The 26,360-nt window shown below is 44.9% G+C and overlaps 1 protein-coding gene and 1 long non-coding RNA gene across 13 annotated transcripts in view; both read left to right on the top strand.

The window, feature by feature from the left end:
- Positions 1-26,360, top strand: part of SETBP1 (SET binding protein 1) — a 360,515-nt gene that overhangs the window by 96,849 nt on the left and 237,306 nt on the right. The window lies entirely within an intron of this gene.
- LOC142829997 (uncharacterized) overlaps positions 13,611-26,360 on the top strand; it is a 47,140-nt gene continuing 34,390 nt past the window's right edge. Inside the window, exon 1 of the long non-coding RNA XR_012905001.1 lies at positions 13,611-26,185. This is a non-coding gene — a long non-coding RNA (uncharacterized LOC142829997). The remainder of the gene's footprint in view (positions 26,186-26,360) is intronic.

Genomic DNA, 26,360 nt, shown 5'->3' with positions numbered 1-26,360 from the left:
CTCTGATTCCTCCCATTATGAGCTGCACTTCTGCAGGGGTTTCCTGCTCTTATAAAGGATGTTTGTGTGTTGTACACTTCAGCATTTTTTGACAGCTATAGATCCACAGACCCACACACACTTATTTTTATTTTTGATTTATTGAAAGCTGAGAAGTGCCTCTGGAATGCACTTGCTCAATCTCCTTTCTTTGGCAGGCTGTCCTGGGTGATGCATTAATTACTTCGAGGACTGCACACCAACGAGCAGTTGCAGACAGATCTTGTTAAATGTTAATGCTTAACTAGCAAAGCTGGAGCAGTTACAGATAGTCCTTGTCCGAATGTAAAAGAAGCTGCTAGTGCTTGTGTTTCCCAAAGGAATGAAAAAGAAGCATACGAGGTCCATTGTGCAGCCTTCATGGTTGTTGAAAATCTTTCCACTACAGAGGACTACTTCCTTGTTGTCCTGATTGGTATTGGTGTCAATCACAGCCCTTTCCCACTAACCATCCGTCTTTCAAGGAGATAGCTATGCCAGTTCTTTGTGCCCACATTTGGTTTTCAGTTATTCCTGATTGTCCCTATAGCGTTGTTTAGCAGTCCAGACAAGCTGGAAACCATTGCTCATGGGATCTAGTCTCAGGTTTGCCTCTGACCTCAGTAGGTCAGTAAGGCCAACATTTGGAACAGAAGTGTCTAAATTAATACTTCCATCCATATGTAGCCATCTGAATTGGTGGGTGAATTTCCTGATGCTACAGGTGTGTTGGGAGGTCTAATTGATATTGCACAATGTTTTGAGAACCTTGTGGAAAAGGTGCTGCAGACAAGTTCAAAGCATTTATCAGCTGCTTAAGAGTGCATGCTAGGAGTAGAAAGAGAGCTCATGTCTGTCTGATCCAAAGCTCAGTTCCCTGCTACTGGAGACGAAGTCTGTGTGTAATTGTATACTGAATTTGCGGGGCAGTTACAATCATCCTTAACAATACATCTGAATGCACAATGGTCCTAATTTGCATTCTGGTAATTGTACACACACATTAAATACACAGTTTTGTATGCAGTTTTTGTGCATGCCAATAGATGCCCAAATCTCTGAAGATTAATTAAATGACTTACGGAGGCATCTCTGGCATTCAAGAAGTCCAGGTTCCATTCCGATTCCTAGTTCCATCAAAGAGGGTCCCCTTTTCCCTCCTCTTTCTGTGTTGCGTTTTACATAATAATGATACAACAACCAGTACTTTTCCTAGGCCACAGACGCTTTGCATTATGCAACTTGATTGCAGATGATAAATCACTTATGGTTAATATTTACACGGCTTGCAATTTTGAGGAAGGGTTATTGCCGCTGCATTGGTTAATTTTATCTGCTAGTGGGGTGTATCCTCAGATAGCATTTAAACACCAAAGTGTTTGATTGCCTTTCTAATGGCTTTACGATTGGAAATGGAGCTGCCCAGGCAGCCTATTCCTTCTCCTTGCCATTCTTCAGACATTATGTCATGGTTCTGAGGGTTACTTGCCCTCTCCAGCCAACATCCCAGTGGAACTCAGACCAGGATCCCTTTGCTGTGGCAATGATGCTCACATTTAGGTAGCTGCAGAACTGAGGCGTGACTTCATTAGTTCTGCTACACCAGACCAGCAGCAAAGAGCTTAATTTAATTCGCTGGCCTGGACACTGACACCTGAGGGCCACTAATTCACCGCCTCATATTCTTGGAGAAACCCAGCTCTTTAGTATTCTCAATCTTTTCAGAAGGACAGCGTCTCACAAGATGTTGATTTCCTAAGACCGAGGGGAAAAAAGCATCTTGCAAGGTTCACTGTCAGTCGGGATGACTCACTTTTGCCAGGGTCCACAAGTGCCGGAGTATCACATGTTCTTTTTTTTCCCCTTTAAATAAATAAATTTGCCTCTTTATTGACCTTGCTGTTCATAAAATGGGAGAAAACAATGTTGATTCATGATGCCACGTGACAGGCTATAAAACATTTGTCCAGCAGAAACAGTATTTGTAGATACTTCGAGTGCTGCAGTCCTGTCTAGTGCCCTCAACTCATACTCTTCTTAGCTCGGGAAGGATCAAGTATCAAGATATTATTTTCTCTTCAGTGGTGACTAAGAGCCAGCCATAAAATATATTACTTGTTCAAGCTGTTCCATTTGGCTTATTCCTGGGGTAACGCCACAGACCTTTGCAGGGAGACAGCAGAATAAATGGGGCCCATTTTAGTGAGGCTTTTCACCTCAAGCAAGGCAAGTAAGATTTCTCTTCTCTTTTGATCAGGCTCTTCCCTTGCGTGAACCACTCTGGTATCTAAGCCCTTGCTTTGACTCTGGAGAGTGACCGTCAGTACTTCTGTCCATCTAAGAAGATGATCATCTCTTGGGGGCATGAGCAGTCAATCGGAGCCATTCTGAAGATTTTCCCTACCCTTAACTTTCCCCGCCCCCATTGCCATCTTTGAAAGTGAATGTAGTGGTGGTAAACATGGCAGCATTGACATCTCTGGAGTAGGGAAGTAAAATCCTGTTTAATCAGTTAACCAGTTACATGTTATGTTTAACCAGTTAACTGCTTAAATGGAGTGGGCAGGGGGCACTCCAGCCCAGTGAGTTGGAGCATCCCCCTACCCATGCTGTGATGCAGTGGGATCTTTCCTGCCACAGCTTGGCCCATTGCACTGTACCGTGGGTAGGCGGGGAGCTGCTCCAGCCAGGCTGGGCCGCTGGTTCACCATAACCGGTGACCAGTTAACCATTCACATCCCTACCTTTGAGGCTAAAGTCCTCTCCCTGGAACATAGTTCCTGCCGAGTGAGTTTCCCTCTAACAGTGCATTTCAGCCCCCCGTTGGAGGCATAATTTGTAGAGGTAAAAAGGTAGTCCGGTTTTTATCTTCCTCATGTAATCTTATTTATACTGTGCACAAATCACCTTCTTATCTACATGGCAAATTCATTGGTGCAGCAGCATTAGAGCATTTTGGTCTGACTTGACTGTAGTCTCATAATCTCTGTTCCTCCTCATAGGGGTTGTTCTTCACATAATTGTCCACCCCACCAGGGTAATAACAAAATGTACTAGCCAGGTGGCTCTGAAGAAAATCTTGAGCAAACAGATGAGTCTTGCTTGGTGTTCTGAAGAAGAAGGCATTTTGGTCAGTCTGAGCCGCTGAGGTCCGTCCTCAGAGAGGAGTCCATTAAAAAGATGGTCTTGTCTCTGGCCGTTCCCATGCTGGATGTCATCAGCTACAACATTCCTGTTGACCACGGTTATCTAGGAGTGAAGAGAGAGGTGGGCCTTCAGATAACAGGAGCCAAGAACTGTGAAAGCAAAGTTGAGGACCTCCAGTTGGATTTAATATTCAAGAGAGAACCAGTGCACAACAAACAGCTAATGCATGTGTGGTGTTTTCATCTTCTTGATGCTATACTGTCTATCCATGTGCTTCTCCTGATCTGGAGCTTGTGTGTGACTTCCTCGGTCAGCTCTAACTTGAGAGAGAGAGAGAGAGAGAGAGAGAGAGAGAGAGAGAGAGAGAGGAGTGTCTCCAGTTCTTTGTGGAGAGAAGGTATCTCTATCCTTGATAGCAGAAAGCAGATTTATTTCTGGCCTTGTAGCCTTGGATATTCAAGATTAGAGCAGATTTGAATGTGACTCCCAATGTACATATCTCTTAGCAATGTTCCCTTTAATCTTTTCCATCCATGAGCAGATGTTTTCTATTCATGTGTAGGAAATTTTTTTATATGCACCACCAGTAGAAACCAAAAACTTAGCTGTAGGCGCACTGCTAATCAGCCAGTTGACATTTGAATCTCTCCCGAGCAGGCGCAGAAGCACACAGCTTACAGGGAACCAGGTAGTCAAGCAAATACCCTCAATTGAGAGAGAGGAGCTGGTTTAGGTCCCAGTCGGGCTTGTAAAATACATTCTTGGTTCACCATCTTGTCTGAACCGAATCTGGTGTTGCTGTTCTATCAGGGAAGTGGGATACCAGTATTGCCTACATTGGGCAAAAATGATATATGCGGATAGCAACATGCCATGCTGCCCTCAGAACACAAAGTGTTTCATAGTGCCCACTGGTGGCTAGAGACTCAGATATGGAACTCCAGGAGAGATTGCAAGTTGGGGCTTTTGGTGAGGAGCAGCAGCTACCCAAGAGGATCTGTCTGAAAGGAATAGGTGGCACTGTTTGAGCATGGTTACACCAGCTCATAGTGAGTTTCATAAACAGGTCTACTTCAAAGGCACTCAGGAGACCCATGGGGAGCAGGTCTGGCCATAGCCCTTAATGAGACGAGTGTGTCTCAGTACAGCTAGCACTGCCTGTGACCTATCCAGGTGAATGGCTGCATTGAAGTCTTCGTGTTCAATCCATGACCTCCCTGAGATTGTCTGTAAGGATCCCAAATAATATTCAACAACTAAGCTGTTTGCTTTTTATTTTTACATAGACATTAGGAACCATCTACTCCTGTGGTGTCCAACCACTAGTGAACTAGCCACACTCAACCAGCCAAATAGCCACACGTGGCTAGCATGTTGGATCCCACACACTCATTCTACAGACATCATTAAATACCTCTCTGATGGTAATAAACTCTGATTACCAATTCGAGTTAGATTTAAACCAGTAATCTAGAGTGGGTGCCTGCCAACCTCTTGAGTCAACATTTTGTGCTTCTAACATAAACTATTTTTGGAAGAGAATTTTATATTATTCAGAAGTGTTAATATGCGCCAACAATCAGCCATGTACTTTTGCCATGCCTAGTGGAGGTTGTAAGGGCTAAATATAGTTGATACTAACCTGAGTCTGATCCTGAGCATTTTCTGAGGTGTCTTTATCCATAGGTTATTTGTTTCTTAATGCATTTCTTTGTAAAGAGCTCACTTACTCAAATGATAAGTGCAGCACTGACACAGATATGGACAGAGGCTAGATCTGACTGAAGCTGATGCGATGATTTTGAGTTACACCCACGACTAAGATTTTGTGGGATTGTGCCCTTAATTTTTCTCCCCATCTTTACTTTAAAAAAACAACTGTGTTTCCCTCATTGGTGGCAGTGCAACTAAGATGATCAATTCCTCCAGCCCTTTTGCTGTTGCGCCAGGGTTTCTAATGAAGCATGGAAAGTTTTAAATAAAACTCAAACTGTTTTCACAGCATTTTTTAAAAATAAAATTGACAGCCAGATTACATTTAGTCAATGCTTCTTAAAAAAGCCCCACACACTTACAATTCAGACCTAAACTACTTGCAAACCGTATGTGTATGTCATTCTTTTTCAAATGTAGTTTCCTTCTGAGCAAATAGAATAAAATGCTCTTACAGAATCAATCAAAAAGCTAGAGAGATAAGGAATGTTTCAGTGCAAAAACATACCCTAAAAAGGAAAAGGCCAAAATTTACTTGTGGTGAAACTTAAGGCATTTAATCTAGCCCCCCTACACAAGAAGCTTCAACGTATCTTTTGAAATGCCGCCCTGTTATATAACAGACCATTGAACTATGTTAACAGTCATATATTTTCTATTCAAAACTGTGCCTCTTTGTATATAAACACATGAAGATTTTGTAGCTGTATATGTCCAGACTTCTGACATGAGTAGGTGGAGTTTCAGTCGTAAAGCCTATTCAGGAGTTAGTAGCAGCTGCTCTAATGGAATACTACTGGCTTTAGTTACCTCAGGGCTAAATATAGATTGCGGTGTAATGTACACAGCATTGCATCTAGTATCCAGGACGGAATGTGCTGTTTGGAGGGACAGATTTCTTACATTGTTTCTACACAGATGCTCACTTCATATTCATGAACTCTTGCTCTCTCTCTTGGTAAGATTGGGCATTTAAAACCTGGTCCAAAGCCTATGGATGTCAATAGCAGTCTTTTGATTGGCCTCCATCACCTCTAGATCAAATGCTTAAAAGGGGATTTACAACTACTCTGATGAGACCTTCCTGACCGAGGTGTTTTCCGCTAGTACAGGAGGTCCATCAGTTTACATCAGCTCAAGATCCAGTCCAGGAAGCATCTGGCTTAGGCTACATCTCCACTTATTGCAATATTGACGCTCTGGCGATTGATCTTTTGGAGTTTGATTTAGCGGGTCTAGTAAAGACCTGCTAAATCACACCTGATGTCTCCCCCATCTGTGCCAGTACGCCTTGCTATCACAAGGAGTAAGGAGAATCAATGGGAACATTTCTTCCATTGACCTCCCCCAGTGGGGCTACCCCAGAAAATCGATGGAAGGCACATCGACTCTAGCTACACAATTCACGTAGCTAGATTTGCATATCTTGCATTGATTTTCTCCACCAGTGTAGACCTGGCCTTAGACAAACCTTTGAACTCTTTTCAGGTGAATTATTAAACTTGCTAGCATTATTTATATCGGTCATTTACGTGCTGCTATCTCTTCCACTCGCCCCAAAACTAGTGGCAGTCAGCTACATAACTTTTCCCCACATGGTTGAGGATGGGAGAGTTGTGAATACTGTGACAATACCACAGTTGCTGCCCTTCTTAGTGGCCTGCTACCAAATCAGTCATCCAGTAAGAGAAAAAGATAGAAATCTAGTGATGTCTGTATTGGGCTAGGAAGAACTGATTCTCTTCTGAAAGGGTGTGTCTAGACTACATGCCTCCTTCGACGGAGGCATGTAGATTAGCCAGATCGGAAGAGGGAAATGAAGCCGCGATTAAAATAATCGCGGCTTCATTTAAATTTAAATGGCTGCCCCGATCTGCCGATCAGCTGTTTGTCGGCAGATCGGGGGAGTCTGGACGCGATGCCCCGACAAAGAAGCCTTTCTTCATCGACACAGGTAAGCCTCGTGAAACCAGGTTTACCTGTGTCGATGAAGAAAGGCTTCTTTGTCGGGGCATCGCGTCCAGACTCCCCCGATCTGCCGACAAACAGCTGATCGGCAGATCGGGGCAGCCATTTAAATTTAAATGAAGCCGCGATTATTTTAATCGCGGCTTCATTTCCCTCTTCTGATCTGGCTAATCTACATGCCTCCGTCGAAGGAGGCATGTAGTGTAGACACACCCAAAGAGAGGACCTGAGGCTATGTCTACAATGTGGGGTTTTTTTTGCAGAAGAGGCTATGTAAATGGCATGCTCATTTGCATATCCTCTTCCAATTCTTTTTGCGGAAGAGGTTTTGCCGCTAAAAAGCCCTGGGTAGATGGGGCCATTTGTTGGAAAAAAACCCCCTCTTTTTTGCAAGATCCCTTATTCCTCAAAAATCGAGGTTTACAGGGTTTTTTCCGACAAATGGCCCTGTCTACACAGAGCTTTTTAGTGGCAAAATCTCTTCCGCAAAAAGAATTGGAAGAGGCTATGCAAATGAGCGCACCGTTTGCATATCCTCTTCCGCAAAAAAACCGCAACGTAGACATAGCCTTTTTAGGCTCAAGCCAACCCAGGGGAGAGGAGGTGGCTGCGGTGCCCCGATGGAGAACTCACAGTTGGATTCTGTGATCTCTTCATAAACCTGGTGCAAACGGAGACTCTCTCACTTGCACACTCGTGTAAGTGATACCTGCTCTCTGCACCAAATTGGGGTGTGTGTGTTGAGGGAGGTAGTCTGTGTTTGGAGCTGCACTTGTGATAGACTCTTTCGAAAGGCCTTATCCCAACATATCACCCTTGAGGAGGATGAAAAGCTCCTCTGAGCTCCTGTTCTGGCTAGTCCCTCCTTGGCAGAAGAAGCACCAAAGAGGTGAGAGTTTCATTTGTAACTGAGTCTGTGGCATTTGGTTGTGACTAAGGACACAGCTCTCTAAGGCAGTTGGGGATTAATCCATTTTGAAGCAGCACGCCAGAGCTGAAAGGACAGCAGGTGAATAGCTTTATCTGAGAGTGGAGCCCGGCTGAAATTTAGCTCAGAGCAAAGAGGCTAAGGAGCGCCGAAAACTTGCCAGGCTACGAGGCTGCCCAAGGCAATGCCCAGAAACTCAGAAACTCAGCCAGATGTTTGTTTTTCCCCTCTGGAAAGAAAAGCCCAGGGCACACCTGTCATCAAAAATGACAATCTGAAGGGAAGCCGTCTTGATAACCCAAACACACCGTTGGGGGAGGGGAAGGTCTGTGCCTCCTATGCACCAAATTTGCACGCAGCCTCTGTGGGTTTAAAATCTACTGTCTTTGAAGTTTAGTGAAGGAGATTTCATTACATCCCAAATGTTTTTTTTTACATTATTGGGCCAGAAGGAACCAATATATTCCCCAGGCCTGACCTCTTGAATGATACAGGCCATTGAATTTCACCTAGTGACTCTTGCGTCTACCCCAGGAGCTTGTGGTTGAGCAAAAATGTATCACTTAGGAAGACACCCAGTCTTGCTAATTTTCACCCTGTTTATTTTATAGCCCTGGAGTATGGGTCACAAGCTTCAGATACTTTTCAAGTGATCTATTATGTGGGGATCAGGGAATGGCTCTAGAATAGCTATTTTAATCCATATCTAGTCATGCATAGGCCAGTGTTTCTTAAACTTTTTAAGACTGAAAACAATATTTTTTTTATGAGGAACGCCAAGAATTATTGAGCCAAAAAAAAAAGGGGGAGGAGTTGGGGGGAAAGTTATTAAGGGGGGAAAAAAAGTCACCTGCCCCTTTAAGGGTGGCCATTTTGAACTCTGTTGTTCTCCGCAGCACACCTCCGACTGCCTCGCGGCACACTGGTGTGCTGCAGAACACTGTTTAAGAAACACTGCCATAGGCTGAGAACTGGGTGGACATTGCAGTCATTCAGTAGAGCGCTACAGAACATGGGATACAGAACAGCGCTGTCTCTGACAATGGGCCAGAGCAGCCTGAGCGAGCTCCAATGCCAGAGCTGATTCCGCCTCGCGCATCTTTGACTTAGGAGCACTACCGCTGCACCAGTACAACCAGTGGCGAATGCTGGCAAGACAAGAGTGGGCATGAACTCCACCGTGCCTTGTAGCGGTCTTCCTCTACCATTGCAACCCTGACGTGTTGCTGTCAGCTCTGCATGGAGGGTTGGATCTCCAGCTGCCTACAGCAAGGAAGCTGGTTCTCTCTCTCCCCTGATTTTTATGTGCAGCCAGTCCGTGACCATGACCGTGACCGTGACACGTCACTTTTACCCATTGAGAGAATGGGCGTTTGAGCCTTTCCAAGTCACAGGCAAAATCCACTCCTCTTCCTCCAAGTGCGAAAGTCAACCTGCTGGGAGCCCCTGCTGTGACTCTGAAGATCTGCCTGCCTGCCAGGAGAGAGCTAACCCGGCTGTGGGGTTGGGAGTTCCCTTCGAGTTGTGCAGCTCATGAGATACAGGCTAGGGCACTTAGAGAGCAGCAGGAGTGGAACCCAGCATATGGGGGAGGCTCACATGTCCTGGGAATGCATTTGAGATTTCCTCCTGCTAGTAGGCCCTCTTGCAACCTCAGCGACCCACTCCCAGCTCCTCCTGATTCCCAGGGCGGTTGTGAAGTTTTATCTGAGTTCGGCTCAGAGGGCTTGGCTCTCCTGTACAGTGCTGAGTGCTGCTGCAAGGTGTCATGCCACATTTGCTCTCACCAAAGTTCACTGGGAATTGCCTTGCAGGATCAAGCCCTAAATATTAATCACAACCTAAGAGAAAAATTTTGTTTCGACGGCTCTGGTCACCTTTGAAGTGTGTGGGATTCTTTTTCTCCCATGGGCTGGGAAAAGATGCTTGACAGACTTGTAGGGTATGATTTGACTGATCACCGAGAAACCAGTAGGTGAAGAGTTGGGATTCTTTGACTGATGACTGAGGTTTCTGCTCAATGTTGTCATTTTTCCTTGACACCTGTAGATAATCATTGCAGCCCATTGCTGGCAAGGTTTCTCTGGGCTGCTCCGAGACAGGGATAAGTGAGCGGGTTCTCTGCAGAGTAATAGTGCCATGAAAGCATGCATGTCAAAATGATAGCAATCATGGTTGAAATTTTGAAAGCAAGCTAGGGGATTTCAATGCATGAATGTGTCTGAATCCCTTAACCCAAATGCTGCTATCTAAATCCCTAACCTGCTTTGAAAATTTCAACTACTCCAGACTAATAGCACCTAGTGGTCAGTTTCATTTCTTGGGTCTTACATCTTAGTATCATATTCTTTGTGCATGTCTTTCCAGCTGTCACTGCACCCTTTACTTTGTTAACAAAGACTGTAGACATCTGCAGGCCAAATTCCCCATGTTGCACTGATATTCAATGAAAATACCGTATTTTCCGGCGTATAGGGCGACTGGGCGTATAAGACGACCCCCTATCTTTTTAATTAAAAGATAGGGTTTCATCTTATACCCCAGCGCCCCTCCGCCTCCTTTACTCCCAGTGTCCCTGGTCTGCTGGAGATGGTCCCCAGCAGACCAGAGGCACCGGGAGCAAAGCCGCCAGGAGCGCCTGGGCTGCTCCCCCCTCCCCCGCCGGAGCCCCTCCGCGGCTTTGAAAGCCTCGGGGGAAGCCGGCGGGGGGGCATCCCAGGCGCGCATGGGCTGCCCCCCCGCCGGAGCCCCTCCGCGGCTTTGAAAGCCGCCGCGGAGAGGCTCCGGCGCGGGGGCAGCCCATGCGCGCCTGGGATGCCCCGCCGCCGGCTTCCCCCGAGGCTTTCAAAGCCGCGGAGGGGCTCCGGTGGGGGGGCAGCCCATGCGCGCCTGGGATGCCCCCCCGCCGGCTTCCCCCGAGGCTTTCAAAGCCGCGGAGGGGCTCCGGCGGCGGGGCATCCGGCGTACAAGACGACCCCCGATTTTTGGGGGATGTTTTTTAACATCAGAGGTCGTCTTGTACGCCGGAATATACGGTATTACAATCAGGTTTCTAAAAAGTACAGAAGGTTTAAGTTGAAACAAACTATTGTTTGTACACATGAAACCCCCTCCCCCACCTGAAACATGTCTATAGATAATGTGTGTTGTTTTTCCAGAGGTGCACAGAGTTAGAATTATAGGGTTGCAAGAGACCTCAGGAGGTCATCAAGTCCAACACCCTGCCCAAAGTTATCCTAACTCTGCTCCCATTAAAGGCCGTGGTCAAGCTCACACTGATTGAGTAGGTAGCAGAATTAGGGCAGCGTGAATGCTGCTGAAAATTCCAGCTTTTCTTATCCCCCCCATAATCTAATATGATCTAAATGATTTGATGGTGTCTATGTAACTCTGACCAATCCTTTCCACTACAATGATGATACTATGTATAACCTGATAGGCACACCTTCCTCTCCTGCCCACCACACACAAAACCGAGTAGCCTTCGGGAAAGAAACAGTAGGAAGAAGCCAGTCAGAGGCTGACGCTTGAGGAGCAGCTACAGAAAGCATTCACAGTCGGGACCTCCTGGATGCTGATGATGTCACCAGCCTTTTTCTGGAGATTTAATGCTAAACATTCATTTGCTCTCCTGTGCTGATTGGCTATTTGCTCCACCCCTGCTCATCCCATCTCCTCCTTTGTCTTTTCCATCTTGCTAATCCCCTCCTAACACAGCCCCTGCCAGAAGGGTTTCAATGAGATGCCTACATAAATAATTTTTTTTAAACGGGGGGACTCACACGAACTCTGCTTTGTACATTCCGTCCCTTTCCCCTTCCCTCATCTGTCTTGCCTATTTAGACTACACTCTTTGGGACAGGGATGAGCACTCGTATGTGCACAGTGCCTAGCACAATGGGTCCCCATTCTCCATTAGGTGTTATGGTGATAAACACCATTCCTACTGATGCAGATAACATCTTATCATCCTGAATGCACTGATTTATTTATTTAACATTCAGTGTACATGCTTTAAAAGTTTACGGCAGCTCTCCTGGGATTATTTAGTATTTGTAGTACCATAGCACATAGAAGCACTAGCCCTAGACTAGATCCCACTGTGCAAGGTGCTGTGTTCCCTTCCGGAAAAGGGATGCTAATGTAGCACTTTGGAATAGGCAAATCCGCGGGGGATTTAAATATCCCCCGCGGTATTTGCATTAACATGGCTGCCGCTTTTTTCCGGCTTGGAGATAAGCCGGAGAAAAGCTCCAGTCTAGACATGATTCTCCGGAAAATAAAGCCTTTTCCGGAGCATCTCTTATTCCTACTTGAAAAAGGCTTTATTTTTCCGGAGAATCACGTCTAGACTGGCGCTTTTCTCCGGCTTATCTCCAAGCCGGAAAAAAGTGGCAGCCATGTTAATGGAAATACTGCGGGGGATATTTAAATCCCCCGCGGATTTGCCTATTCCAAAGTGCTATATTAGCATCCCTTTTCCGGAAGGGATGCCAGTGTAGACACAGCCAGAGAGAAAAAACAAACCAACCAGTCCCTGCTACAGAGTTACTAAGTACATTCCCTCTTTTCAGTATAGGGTGTATTGCTGCAATAGGTAATACCTCTGAAGCTGGGATGCATTTAAGCATACCTGCTACAGGAGACATTTCAGCTGCCTGAGCGCTAGTGTGATGTATGTTTTCTAGGAGGTTCAGATGAGCACATCTACTCCATCCTTGTTAGTATTCTGCAGCTGTTGCATTTTGGAATAGCCCTTGCAGAATAACAGCACGAGGAAAAAAGATGGGTGTGTATAATCTATGGAAAGAAACACAGTCATATGTGTAAAGGTATTAACACCAAGGGATTTTCTGTCTGATTTTATGATTTCCTACTTAATTATTTTCTTTCTTCTAAAATGTGTTCAAATAACTGACTTATCCAAAACACTGCCTTTCTAAATATGTTTTGTATTTGTATAGCTCCTAAAGCTTACTGCTGAGGGAATGCAGCAAAAAATCCTGCCCCCCCCCATCTGTATTCTGATTTTCAAATTAATTCTCTGTGGCTGTGTTTGAATTTCCTGTGTGCTCACTTTTCACCGAAGATTTTTCCTGGCAGGAATGTTTGCAGAAATAGTGGGTGAAATCCTGGCCTTGTTGAAGCCAGCAGTAGAACTCCCATTGGCCAAGATTTCACCCAGTGAGTGCATAATGAAATATATATACAGGATGTCAATTTTTAACTTATAAATGCCAGTATGAGTGTGACCATTTTGCAGATAAACAAAGTGAGAGTTTGTGAGATTAAGTGACAAAAGGAAGTATTTCTTCACACAATACACAACAAACCTGTGGAACTCATTGCCAGAGGATGTTGCGAAGACAAGGACTTTAACATTGTTCAAAAAAGAACTAGATAAACTCATGGAGGTTAGGTCCATCAATGGCTATTAGCCAGGAAATGTGTCCTTTGCCTCTGTGGGTGTGTCTAGACTACATGCCTCCTTCGACGGAGGCATGTAGATTAGCCAGATCGGAAGAGGGAAATGAAGCCGCGATTAAAATAATCGCGGCTTCATTTAAATTTAAATGGCTGCCCCGATCTGCTGATCAGCTGTTTGTCGGCAGATCGGGGCAGTCTGGACGCGACGCGCCGACAAAGAAGCCTTTCTTCATCGGCACAGGTAAGCCTCGTGAAACCAGGTTTACCTGTGCCGATGAAGAAAGGCTTCTTTGTCGGCGCATCGCGTCCAGACTGCCCCGATCTGCCGACAAACAGCTGATCGGCAGATCGGGGCAGCCATTTAAATTTAAATGAAGCCGCGATTATTTTAATCGCGGCTTCATTTCCCTCTTCCGATCTGGCTAATCTACATGCCTCCGTCGAAGGAGGCATGTAGTCTAGACACACCCTGTTTGTAAGAAGCTGGGAATGTCTTAGAGGGGAAGGATCACTTGATGATTCGATGTTCTGTTCATTCCCTCTGGGGCCCCTGGCATTGGCCACTGTTGGTAGACAGGATACTGGGCTAGACGGACCTTTATCTTCACCCTCAGTATGGCCATTCTTATGACTTGTCCAAAGTCTCACACCACTGTAATTGCTACAAATACAAAGCATTTCTCTTGACTTCCATTCCCTAGCTCTAATGATAAATGAAAACAACTCTTTCCCCTGTCCCTTTAATGAAAAGTATGCAGAGTGCCCCAGCATAGTACTGGAACTGTGTTCCTTTTACAGTGTTACTTTGCTAGTGTATTTAATGTTTGCAACATGTATACTCCAAACCTCTTAACATGTTAATGGATTTGTTTGCTTGTCAAATAAAATTTTGCTTCACACCCATTTCCCAGTGGCAAATTTAAATTCCGGCTGCAAAAAGGGCAGGGCAAAAAGTCGCTTGATGGACAAGAACTACGAGCTTCTCTTGGCGATACGGACTCGAGAATTGAGTCCTGTTCTTTGCCATTCTGCTCCCGAGTGTCGACTTAATTGCGGTAATGCGCTGTCTAATTATGGTAAATGCTGCATATTATTCAAATTAAAAATGTATATTGGCACTCAGTTATTCTGGCCTACAGACACTTTTACACTCTAATGTTTTCTAAGCTGAATGCCCTCTGGTAGGATCTGGAGGCTCTCTGTCACTCCATTAGCTGAAATGGAAGAGAGCGCTTGTGATCTTCCATCAGTTTGATTTTGTGCAGCTCTGTATTCCAAGGGGAATGAATTGGAATATGGTGTTCTGAGGCGCATGGCGCCTTCTGAGTAAATTCTGTTCCATTTTTGTCACATGCAATCCAGAGCTTGTTCCAAATTTTTAGAATGTTGCAGCCATTTTCCTCAGAAATGCACAAGTGGCCTGCTGCCTCATCACCTCAGGCCATGGTTCTTTTAGTTGGCCTGGCTGAGTACCTCTGTGGGAGCTCTTGAAGGCCTTGTCTATACTTATGGGATGATCAATGCTGTGGAGATTGATCTTTCAGGGTTCGATTTAGCGGGTCTAACAAGGACCCACTAAATCAAACTCGGATGCTGTCCCCATTGACCATGGTACTCCACAGGGTCATGAGGAGTAAGGAAAATAGACTGGAGAGTTTGTCCCATTGACCTCCTGTTGTGGGGATGCCAGAGAAATTCAATTTAAGGTATGCCATTATCATAGCTGGAGTTGCATATCTTAAATCAAATGTATCGGGTAGTGTAGACCAGTGTTTTCTCTTTAGATTTTCCATCCGTGAGTGGAGTGAGTTTTGCCTTGTGTACCAATATTGGTGCCATTTGTGTGACACACACACAAATATTTATTTAAATTGTTATGGAAGAAAGCCCCACTTACTGTGCAGATGCATTAGCTCCTGCCTCATCTTCTGCCCTGTTACACAGCTAGCACCCCTGTCTCTTCCTCCACCCATTCCTCTGTTCCCCCTGCCAACCCCATGGCCCCAACTCCTGGCAGAAGCAGCTGCCCGCCAGCCCCAATTGCGGGCAGGAGCCGCGGCCCGCCACATGGCTCAGCCCCAGTGGCAGCCACCTCCCAACATGGCTTCGGCCCTCCTGCTGTGGCTCTGTCCCTGCTGCCACCCACCACACGGCCCTGGCTGTGGAAGCAGCCTCGCCATTCACTTTCCAGGTCCAGGCAAATGAGAGCTGCAGCATGGCTCTGGAAAGGAGGTGGGCCAGCTCAGAATTTTGTGTGTGTGGCTGTGCAGGAGCGCACCTTAGAGAGAACTCTGACGTAGACCTGACCTAAGGGATGCCTACCCAAATTCCATTCCTGCCGGGAACAGAGGAACGCCAAGGCAATGTTCTAATCATTGAATCCTGCCTACCCAAATTCCATTCCTGCGGGGAACAGAGGAACGCCAAGGCAATGTTCTAATCATTGAATCCTGCCTTTGAGTGAGCACTGCCGTCATTACAGCTAAGTATTCTCAAAAGCAGTCCTTGATTCAAGGCACTTCAAATGTTAGGTAGCCAAAATGGTGCATCTTAAGGTGCCCCCTGGTTTATGTTCCCCCTGAAATCAGAGGCGACTTTTGAAACTCTTGGCATAACTGTCTACTATGTTGATGAATCTTCAGTTATGCATTAAACATCATTTGATGCTTAACATCTAACCTTACCTGAGATGGACCCACGCTGCAAAGTTTTATTTCAGTCTCACTCTATACTTTCTCCAGATCTGTAGTTGTTTGCATCTCTAGTTTTGGTCTGGCCTATTATAGAAAAAGGAGCAAACCATGATGACCATATCCATACTCACATCATCTGTAAATACAGGCTCTTAATTGTTCTTCAGCGTAATTTTGCCCACAGTGGGAAAGGGCACAGATGTTATAGATGTAACAATATTGTAGTATTACCTGTGAGGGCTATCAAATATCATATGTGGGAGGCTATCTATGAGTGGGGACTGCTTTCATATTACATCATACAAGCTGTATGTTCCATATAAAAATCAGATGGCATTTTGTTGTTCACATGTAGACGCATGATCTTATTCCACGTGTGACTTGTTTTGAATGAAGGGGGAAAGGTTCCTTTCAGAGCTGCTTAACAAGTGCCAACAAGGATGCATCAGAGTCTGGTGTATGTTAATAACCAGCCCCACATTGCTTAGTGGCCAGTTACTCTGAATTGTTTGAAAATCTGATATTTTGCATGCACAGTTGGACACTTGATTCCTTAGTTAGGCAGGTGTTTGTGCAGGAAAAAATCTACCTTTCCAGTTCCATCAGGCACTTAAATCAACCCTGTGAACATGTTGTTGGGGGTTTATTCAACGTTCAGGGTTTCACATTGAATTGTGGGTTTTGGCATTCTTTGGATTTCTAGGTCTTATTCATATGACTCTTTCCTGCACTGGTGCTCGGACTTGGAAATTGCAACTGAAAAAGTGTCCCTCCTTCGGGATTTAATTCTTTAAGAGAACAGCAAGTTAAACAGACTGGTTAAACTGTGCTCAAACTGTCCCAGGTCATTTGTTTGGTTCTGTTTATTTTGTTTTGGCTTCTGGGAACCATTCCCAGTCTCCATCCCCTAATAGAACAGGGCAAGTAGTTGGGTTGGGGGAATATTATTCCCAGGCATTTTTTGTGAATTCTGAATTTCAGTTCAGCCATGAACCTCTTCTTCTTTGATCACATCTCCGGAAAGTTTGTGGAGGGGCTTTTGTTCATATCAATATTAGACAATCACAGTCCTTTGAGTAAACACTTGTATTCAAATCCAGGCAAGAGGAAACGTTGCTCATGCGTAGACTATGCTCCTGCCTTGTTTGTGAGGATTCCAGAGAATCAAGCAAGCTGTCTGGTCAGAGTTTGTGTTTAATTCAGAGTTTGTGTTTAATTTGCAAATTGTGAAAAAGGTTGCATTTGCTGGATTGAGAAGAATTTAGTGTAGGCCTGCTCCTCCTTACATGGAAGTCCAGATGGGTTATTGAGCATAATTATATCTAGCGCTGTTTAGTGATTTGTGTTGAGTACCCATAAATGAGAGAGAGATGGGTAGCAGGAAAGAGCATATTTAGGACTCAATAGGAGAAAAGACAGGGAAGGCAGTGTCCTTCAGACAACAACAAATCTAAGATGTCATTCATGCAAATAAATTAAGCAGCAATCCTATTGGCTAAATTCAGAGTCAGAAGAGTTTTTCAGCTCAGGCAGTGTTGACTACTCTGTAAACTGTGTAACAATCATCATTGTAAAAAGAGTTTGATGCTTTTGCAGAAAAAACAGTTTGATTCATTGATATGTTTTCTTCACCTGTGATTGAAACAGCAAAAATGGAAGTCAGGATTCCTGGGTCTGCTACTGACTTGCTGGATGACCTTAGAAAAATCACCTAATCTGTCTGTGCCTCAGTTTATCCATCCAGATAATAATACCATAGTTAGTGTTGTTGAGGATGAATTCACATTTGTAAATTGTTTTGTGAGCTCTGGATGAAAGGTTTCTGTGAAAGTCCGCATTATTATAGATAGAATGGGGCTTCATGCAACTCACCTGGGCTTTCTCAAGTGTTCTCAGCGTTCAGTGGGCAGCAAAATGGTGGCTCAAGGGGGAAATATGAACCAGTGTTTGGAAAATGTGTGTGGGAGATGGGAGATGGATGAGACTCCCACCCTGGAGGGGTGACAGCGGTGAGTTGGTAAGAGACACATGTGTGCTGCTGCCTAAAGCAGATGAAGAAAAGAAGTCAGGATTGCAGAGCTGGAATGTGGATGGAATGTCCCTCTCTGTTACCACAGCCTGCTCCATCCCCCCTTCCACTCTGCTGCCGCTTCCTCTGTCTCCCTCCCTCCCCCCATACCGCCCTCAAGCATACGGTTTCCCTGGTCATATACTTTGTGTGTGGCTGAGATGTTGCTCAAGCGAAGCTGCGCTCGGCTTTGTTCTGTCCAGAGACTCACGGCTGTTTATCAGGCCAGATAATAAATTGGTCCTTTTGCCTCCGGCTAGATGTTGGGGGGGGGGGGGGGAGGAGAAGAAGCTTCCTTTTTCTCTAAAGGCCCTTTGGGGCCAGTGCTGTGGCCTGGGGAAGACAGGCTGTAAATTTTACCCGTCTCCTCTAGCAGGAGGCTGGATACTTAGTCACACTTCAGTGCCTAGGTCCTGCTTGATAATGTAATACTACAACAGAGATAGCTAAGAGGTATTCATTACCGTGTAAACAGGGATTGCAAGGAAGATTTTTACCCCTCTCCCTGCACCTCGGATCCAAGTGAGCAGCTCACGCAGCTTAATCTACTCCAGAGCTCAGGTGACTCAGAGAACCTGGAACTGCAGAAGTCACCTGACAAATGATAGAACAGCTAAGAATGCCAACCACTCTGAATTCCCACAGAGTTCCCTGAGTGCTGGCGGTCTGTGGAACCACTCAGAATGCTCTCAGTGCCAGCTTTATTCCATAGGGACTTCAGAAATTACCTGGATGTGCTTAGGATTTGTGCAGCTCCCAAGGGTGGAACTTCCTCCCCTGACTGGGATGTGGAGGCTATAATTGTTTGTAATGGTGCCTTGAGATGGTTAGCGGAAAAGAATCTTTGCAGGTGAACCGGCCGTTTTTATTTTGTTATGCTTTTGGGGGTTTCAGAGTTGCTAGATCATGGGCTTAGAGATTCCTTCTGACTTCCTCTGTGGTTGTGGAGCTGATGTGTCCACAACACGTCTCGGAGTTGGTTATTGTGTCAGCTTCACAGAGCTGATTGTAGTCTCAGAAAGTGTCTCCCACTGATTTGTAAGCAAATTGTTTCCCTTGCTCCAGTTATTGCTGTCAGGCAGGGGATCTCAGGGCAGAGAATTAAGAACACAAATCAGAGGCCTGAGCAGCAGTGAGATAAACCGGGTGAGCAGCAAACAAATCCGTCTCTTGGAAAGAATGCTGCCAAAGACAGGGACGGGGCTTAGAGAACAAGGGTGCGTGATGAGAGAAAGCTGTGATGCACTTTACATCTGAAAGCATCATCTGCCTGGAAACCTGTGTGCATGGCTAATGGGGCAGTTAGGGCAAAGCCATTGTTGGAGTCAGTGAGCAGGTGCACACCCAGCAACCGCTCAAGGAAGCAAAGGGGCCTGCCAGTATTCTCCTGGCTCTGTAGAGAAGAGGACAGCAGCTGGTGAGGACTGGGGGGAGGGGATGAGGAGCAGGAACTTGGGTGGGATATGTGTGCGTGTGTGGAGGGGGAGGTTAGACATGCTTAGTGGTAATGTGAGGCCCACCTTTAAACAGACCAGCCACCGTCCTGCTTTATTAGAATCTTTGAACATAAGGTCACAGGCGGCCCAAGAGTCCTGCACGTGTTCCATTTTGACAGCACAGAGTCTAGAAAGTGTCTGGAAATATAAGATGTTTGTGCAAGATTCATGGCAAATGACTCCTCATTCACCAAGGATAATAAATAGTATTTTTACAGCCACTTGGCGGCCTGTTTCCCTGTACATGCTGAAAGGCAATGAGTAGGCTGCAGGAGGTTATAAAGTTTTTCTTTCTTTCTTTCTTTCTTTCTTTCTTTCTTTCTTTCTTTCTTTCTTTCTTTCTTTCTTTCTGTCTGTCTGTCTGTCTGTCTGTCTGTCTGTCTGTCTGTCTGTCTGTCTGTCTGTCTGAAGAGTACTTCCTCCTTTTTTAATAGCCTTTCCAGCAGTCTGTCACTTTTTTTTCTGCCCTCTCCTTTCTACTTTGACCTATCCTACTGTAAGTCTTATTTCACACTGACGAGAATGCATTAAATGAATGGCGCGGCCACCAATTTAAGGAAATTGATGATCTTCGGATCCTGCTCTCTCATAGGTCAAATGATAATTTTGCCCCTCGGGTTAAATTCAGACATTGAGTTGGGAAAATCAGGATCATTCAGTGCACTCCGAGCCAGTGGGAAACAGACAGTAGGTGACTTTGGTCATACATAATCATTTAAAAACTGATCTTGAATGGGGAGAAGCATTGATGTTTAGTCTCTAGCTGCATCTTCCCTCTTTCCTTCATCTCCTGCCTCTAAACCCGTGGGCCACTTATTGCTCACTCCTGATTTAGACTGTAAGATGATCAGGGCAGGGAGAGCCTCTGTTTTCATATGGTTCACGATGAGGGCCCTGTTACAGCTGGGCCTCTGGGTGCTATCCTATTACAAATATTAATAACAGACTGGGTCTGTGCTTTGCGTCTTCTGTCTCTTGGGCCTGTTATCCTCCCCATTGGCTTGCCCTGTTCTGTTCATTTTGAACTGAAAGCACTTCTGGGCAGGAGTATTCTGGTGGTAGGGCGGGCTTTTCTGGTTTACAGCTCTGGTGTCCTATACAAATGCTGAACAATTAAGTACAGCACAGGATTAGGAATCAAGACCACCCGTTCTCTCCATAGAGGTTGCTGATTGACTGTGGGATTGTGAGCGAGTCATGGGTAACTCTTGGGCCCTGACCAGAAAATTTGCCTGACCAGAGGAGATCAATACTTGCCTATCCCGCTCCTGGCTACCAGCCTCCTCATCCCCGCCCTCCCCCAAGTACCACTGCTCTGGCCCCTGGAGTGCCACATCTGCATTGCTGTGGCCTGTGGACCTGCCAGAATGCCACTGCTCTAGCCTGTGGGCCGGCCACGACTCAGGGGCTCCACTCCTGGGCTCTGTGGCTCTATTCTTCCCTCATCCAGTGATGCTTCTGGTGCCAGCCTTCTCTTTTTTCCCAATGAATGCTCCAGCCCTGAAGCGCCCACAGGGTCACCAATGATGCTGGAGCAGGGGTGTTGCCGAAGTAGGGAAGTCCAGGTTAAAGAAGTTCAACCTTTATAAAATGTCAATAGCTAACTTTGGCGGGGTGAATTTATTACTGTTTGTGAAGAGCTTTAAAATCTTCAGGCTCTATTTAGCCAGGGCCTATAGTAGACTCTGACAGAGAGGCCCTCGGGAAAACCAAAAAGTCCACGGCTGGTTGTGAAGATCGACAGCAAGGTGAAAATCAGGGATAAAGTACCGTGAATGTGCAATGGTAGAAGTGAAAAGAGAATCAGGTCCAGTCAGATATCTGCTGTTGTACACAGGCCACTGCTTTAAACACGTGCTCACTTTTTAGGGCCCACCCATAAAGAATAGTTTCTGAACTTGCCTTCGAGCAGACTCACTTAAATCCTGACCTCAAATCCTGACCTCAACGGAGCGGAGATCAAAAATTTAAGATGACGCATAAGAACGAGTCAGACCAAACCTACATTTAACTCAGTGTTCTGTCTTCTGACAGTGGCCAATGCCAGGTGCCCCAGAGGGAAGGAACAGAACAGGTAACCATCAAGTGATCCCTCTCCTGTCGCCCATTCCCAGCTTTTGACAGAGGCTAGGGACACTATTCCTACCCATCCTGGCTAATAGCCATTGATGGACCTAAACTCCATGAATTTATCTAGCTCTTTTTTGAACCCTGTTAAAGTCCTGGTCTTCACAACGTCCTCTGGCAAAGAGTGCTACAAGTCAGCTGAGTGTTGGGTGGGGATGTACTTTGTTTTAAACTTGCTACTTGTTAATTTCATTTGGTGACCCCTAGTGCTTGTGTTATGGGAACAAGTAAATAACTTTTCCTTATTTACTTTCTCCACGCCAGTCATGATTTTATAGACCTCTATCATATCCCCCTTTAGTCATCTCTTTTCCAAGCTGAAGATAGCAGCATCCGCGCCACTCAGCTTTCTAGTGGTGGAATGCTTTATACCCTCTCCACAATAGAGCAGTGCACCTTAGGTAGGCATGACATGTCTAAATCAGAGCATAGGATCCAGTCCCTTTTTAAAATTTGGGTAAATTTGCATCTGGATCCAGATCAGATAACTCTTTTTGCTTCTAGGATTTAACATCATGCCCAGCTAAACAGAAACTTTGGGTCTTAGCAGCATCTAAACGTTGGGCAAGTTTATATCCAAACACTATGGTTCCAGCCACATTACTGTCAAGTGGTAAAATACTCAAATTGGACAGAGGATATTTAAGAGAGAGGTCATTTGGGCAATCCATAATGCGGGGGCTGCCTGATTAGGTTTCTGAAGCTGCGTTTCTGTCCATGTATGCACAAGAGCACTTTGCTAGGTACGTAAATAGACAGTGGTGGAGTAAAGTAGAGACATCTGTGGAAAATAGCAACCACATTATTTCCAAATGTTTGGGTTGCAATTGCTTGCAGTGGCCTCGTACTTGAGACTGACTGGAGGCCTGGAAAGAGAATACTGTCTGAGTGCTGCTATCACAGGTTTCATAGCGATTCTCTCTGAGTGCAAGGTATAGATCCTCTGCTTAGGAGTCCTCCATTTAGGACACAGCAGTGACAGATTCTTCACACTGATGCTCAGTTGAAAGCTCCAATCTCACTTAGTTGAGTGTGGGCTTGCTCAAACGGCACAGCTAGTACACGCAGGGCTCTGATGGATCTGCGCTGTCAAGGGCTGTTTCAGACAGGGTTCTTGGAAACAAAAAGATCCAGGAACCATGAATGTGTCAGTCTTTTTTAATTAGCAGTTTTGACAGTGCTGATAAAATATGAAAGATATCTTACCTCTTCACCCAAGGATGCCAGACCTCTGAACCTGCACAGAGGGGACGACTCAGCCACTGCATAAATGAACCTGCAATGGGGGAGAAACACCACAGTTGAATGGCAGCTCACAGCCACGCTCGGCAAAATTTTTAGGCCATGACGTGTAAGATACAGTATCCAGGTTAAACCAAAGTTGAGTGTGTGCGCAGTGTAGATGGGCTGGAGGTAACGAGGCCAGTTGGAATATACTCATACCACCAGAAGTTCACTTTGGCTGTAGGTCTCACCTGAAAGATGACTTCAACTCAGTGAAATCTGTCAGCATGAGGCCCACATGATAAATTAGCTATGAATTAGTAACAAAGCTGGTGGTAGTTTTTGTGATAGTGACAGGGATAATGCCCATCAAGGACTGGAATAAGAGAAACAAGGTTTTTCAAGCCTTTTCAGTTGTTAGAAAAATCATCCAGGATTTCTTCTTTCATGGTACATGTCAGCTGGGTGTGTGAGGAACACGGTAGACTGGTGGGAATGGGTATTACTTTCAGATATTCCACCAAGGGTGATTTCCAACTTTACATTAGGCAACCTTGGTATATACATGTGGCAACATAACTGAAATCTCCAACAGTACTTTATACTCATTTTTATGTCAGGCATATAAACACATGATTTATTTTCTCCAGCTCCTTACAAGGTAGTCAGCCTCTTGCAGGAGAATAGATTGCTACCTACACAAAAACATCAAGTATCCTTTAGATCTTAGAGTGGGAGATTAGTTACTGCAAGCCCTCTAAGGCTATGTCTAGACTGCAAGCCTCTTTCGAAAGAGGCTTTTTCGAAAGATACTTTCGAAAAAGCCTCTTTCGAAAAAGAGCATCTAGACTGCAAGCAGAACTTTTGAAAAAGCAAGGTGCTTTTTCGAAAGAAAGCAGCGAGTGAGTCTGGATGCTCTCTTTCTAAAAAGCCCTGTTGGCATACAAGAAAACCTTTTTTCGAAAGAGCACTTTCGAAAAAAGGCGTTCTTCCTCGTGAAATGAGGTTTACTGCCCTCGAAAGAAAAGCCGCGTTCTTTTGATTTAATTTCGAAACAAAGCTGCTGTAGTCTAGACGCAGGTGAAGTTTTTTCGAAAAAAGGATACTTTTTTCGAAAAAACCCCTGAGTCTGGACACAGCCTAAGAGCCTAATGAGCTAACAAGGAATAAATATTCAGCAGGCAGTTTTCCCAGGTACGACTGACATTCCTGGGATTAAGGCTCAGAGGGGTAGCTATGCTAGTCTGTATCTATAAAACCAATGAGGAGTTCTGTGGCACTTTAAAGATGAACAGATTTATTTGCGTCTAAGCTTTTGTGGGCAAAGACCCACTTCGTCAGATGCAACTGATGAAATGGTTTTGATCTATGAAATCTTATGCCCGAATAAATCTTTTCATCCTTAAAGTCCACAGGACTCCTTGTTATTTTGGATTGTAACTAAATCTTTAAAAAAAATCAGTTTGCTGATTTTTTTTGTTCTCATTGTGGTAATATTTAAATATAATTTCTTCTAAAAACTTCTGTGTTGTGTTTCTTTTAGCTAGGTTGACAGAAAAATTCCTCCTAACAGTCTACATCAGGGACTAGGTTGTCTTAACTGTGTTGCTCCGGGGTCTGGATTTTTCACGTCTGAGAGATGTAGTTGGGTTAACCTAGCTTTTTAGTGAATTAGATGTATACAAGTTTCTATGGCTTTGAAAGTTTCAAAGTGGCATTCCTTATGCCTATCAATGGGAGTACTGTCAACATCAGTAAAACAGAAAGAATATGACATGTAGTTAAGAAAGTGGACTGGAACTCAGAACAGCTGGCTTCAAGTCCTCGTTCTGATACACAATTCCTGTATGGCCTTTCACTTAGCCTCTCTGTGCCTCAGTTATTCATCTGTAAAATGGGGATAATTCTTTCTCTTTCCCCCCATGCTTTAGCTGTTCTCTATTGACCCTCTTGGGCTCTACGGTCTCCTAGTACGAGTGTGTATAATAGAGCTTTGAACCCATCTGGATCTGTTAGGTGCTAATAAAAGTAATAATAAAACCTTTCAAACTGTTAAGAACTTTTTAAAGCAGACCCACTATTCATATAAATATGGGCAAAGAGGTTTGATGCTTGTTGGCATGTATGTCTGTCCTTTCCTTCAACTGAGACAGGACCCAGAAAATCATGATTAAAAAAATAGCGTTTTTGGTTCTTTATATTTGCCTTCTGGTGTTAGAGCAATGGGGGCTCATGTTTCCCAGTATTTCTCCACTGCTGGAGGAGAGAAATTCTCAGGTTCTGACAGAATTCCTGAGGCTGGAGATTTAATATAAAACAATATCCCCGAAATATTGTGTGACTGGTGATTTTCTAACAAGAGGTTGGTGATACTGCAAATGCCTGATCTTTGATCCACAAAAAGAGATGCAGCAACAGAAAGACACTATTCTTTTTACTCGCCGTGCTTTTACTTAGCATTTCAGTCTGCGTTTTGTTCCTGACTATTGGGAAACTGAGGCAGAGGGAAGCAAGTGGCACAAAGGTACGTGGCTCTTCATTTGTTTGTTTGCTTTGGACATAATCAAGGGGTTTGTCTTAATCAAGGGCTTTTCATCCCTCCTCCCATTTTATTTATTTATGTATTTAGTCATTCAAAAGAACCAACAGGGGTCCCCACCATGGTCTGGGAGAGCTACAGAGTCACAGATGCCTGACAGAAAGGCCTGTAACAGCCAACAGCAAGGCCAGGGGAGTGTTATCAATCATTCAGAGTGTTAAAAGAGAAGAGGGTGCAAGAAAAAGAGGGAAAGGGAGAGGCGGAGAAGGGGGACTAAATGGAAGTGGAGGAATGTCCCCCCTCCCTTCCATTGTTGAAGGGAGTTTTTTGGACATCTGCCCAGACACATGCTGATTCAAAGAAGCGGGATAAATTCTAGAAGAATTAATTGAAGGGAGGAGGGGATACGGAAAGAATCAAGGGCGATGAGGAATAATTGCAGCTAAGCAGACAAAAGGGGGTCTGTAGGAAAATATGACAACTGTAGTGTCTCTTTTTCCTGTTTGTTTCAAGCACCAGTTTGTTCAGGAAGTTATGCTGCCATACAGAGATTCCTCTGTTGTACTCTTGATGAAATCTTGCTGTTTTCTTAATCTAGCCTACTATTAACTAGCGGAGAAAGGCATGCATAACAAGAACCAATGTCTGAAAGGTAAAACCAGGCAAATTCTAATGAGAAATAAGTCTCTCTTTGGGTATGTCTACACTACAGAGTTTTTTTCCGGGAAAATGGCTGTTGTTCAGAAAAAACTTAAATTACGTCCACACTGCAATCATGTTCTCTGAAAGAAAGTCAAAAGAACAGAGGGTTTTTTCCGACATTGGTAAAACACTGAGGCTATGTCTAGACTGCAAGCCTCTTTCGAAAGAGGCTCTTTCGAAAGATACTTTCGAAAGAGCCTCTTTCGAAAGAGAGCGTCTAGACTGCACGTTGAACTTTCGAAAAAGCGGCTTGCTTTTTTGAAAGAAAGCATCCAGTGAGTCTGGATGCTCTCTTTCGAAGAAGCCCTAT

Source organism: Pelodiscus sinensis, chromosome 6, assembly GCF_049634645.1.
Source record: "Pelodiscus sinensis isolate JC-2024 chromosome 6, ASM4963464v1, whole genome shotgun sequence".
Classification (NCBI taxonomy): domain Eukaryota; kingdom Metazoa; phylum Chordata; order Testudines; family Trionychidae; genus Pelodiscus; species Pelodiscus sinensis.
Note: the sequence above shows the minus strand (reverse complement) of the source record. Positions and strands in the feature narration are given on the sequence as shown.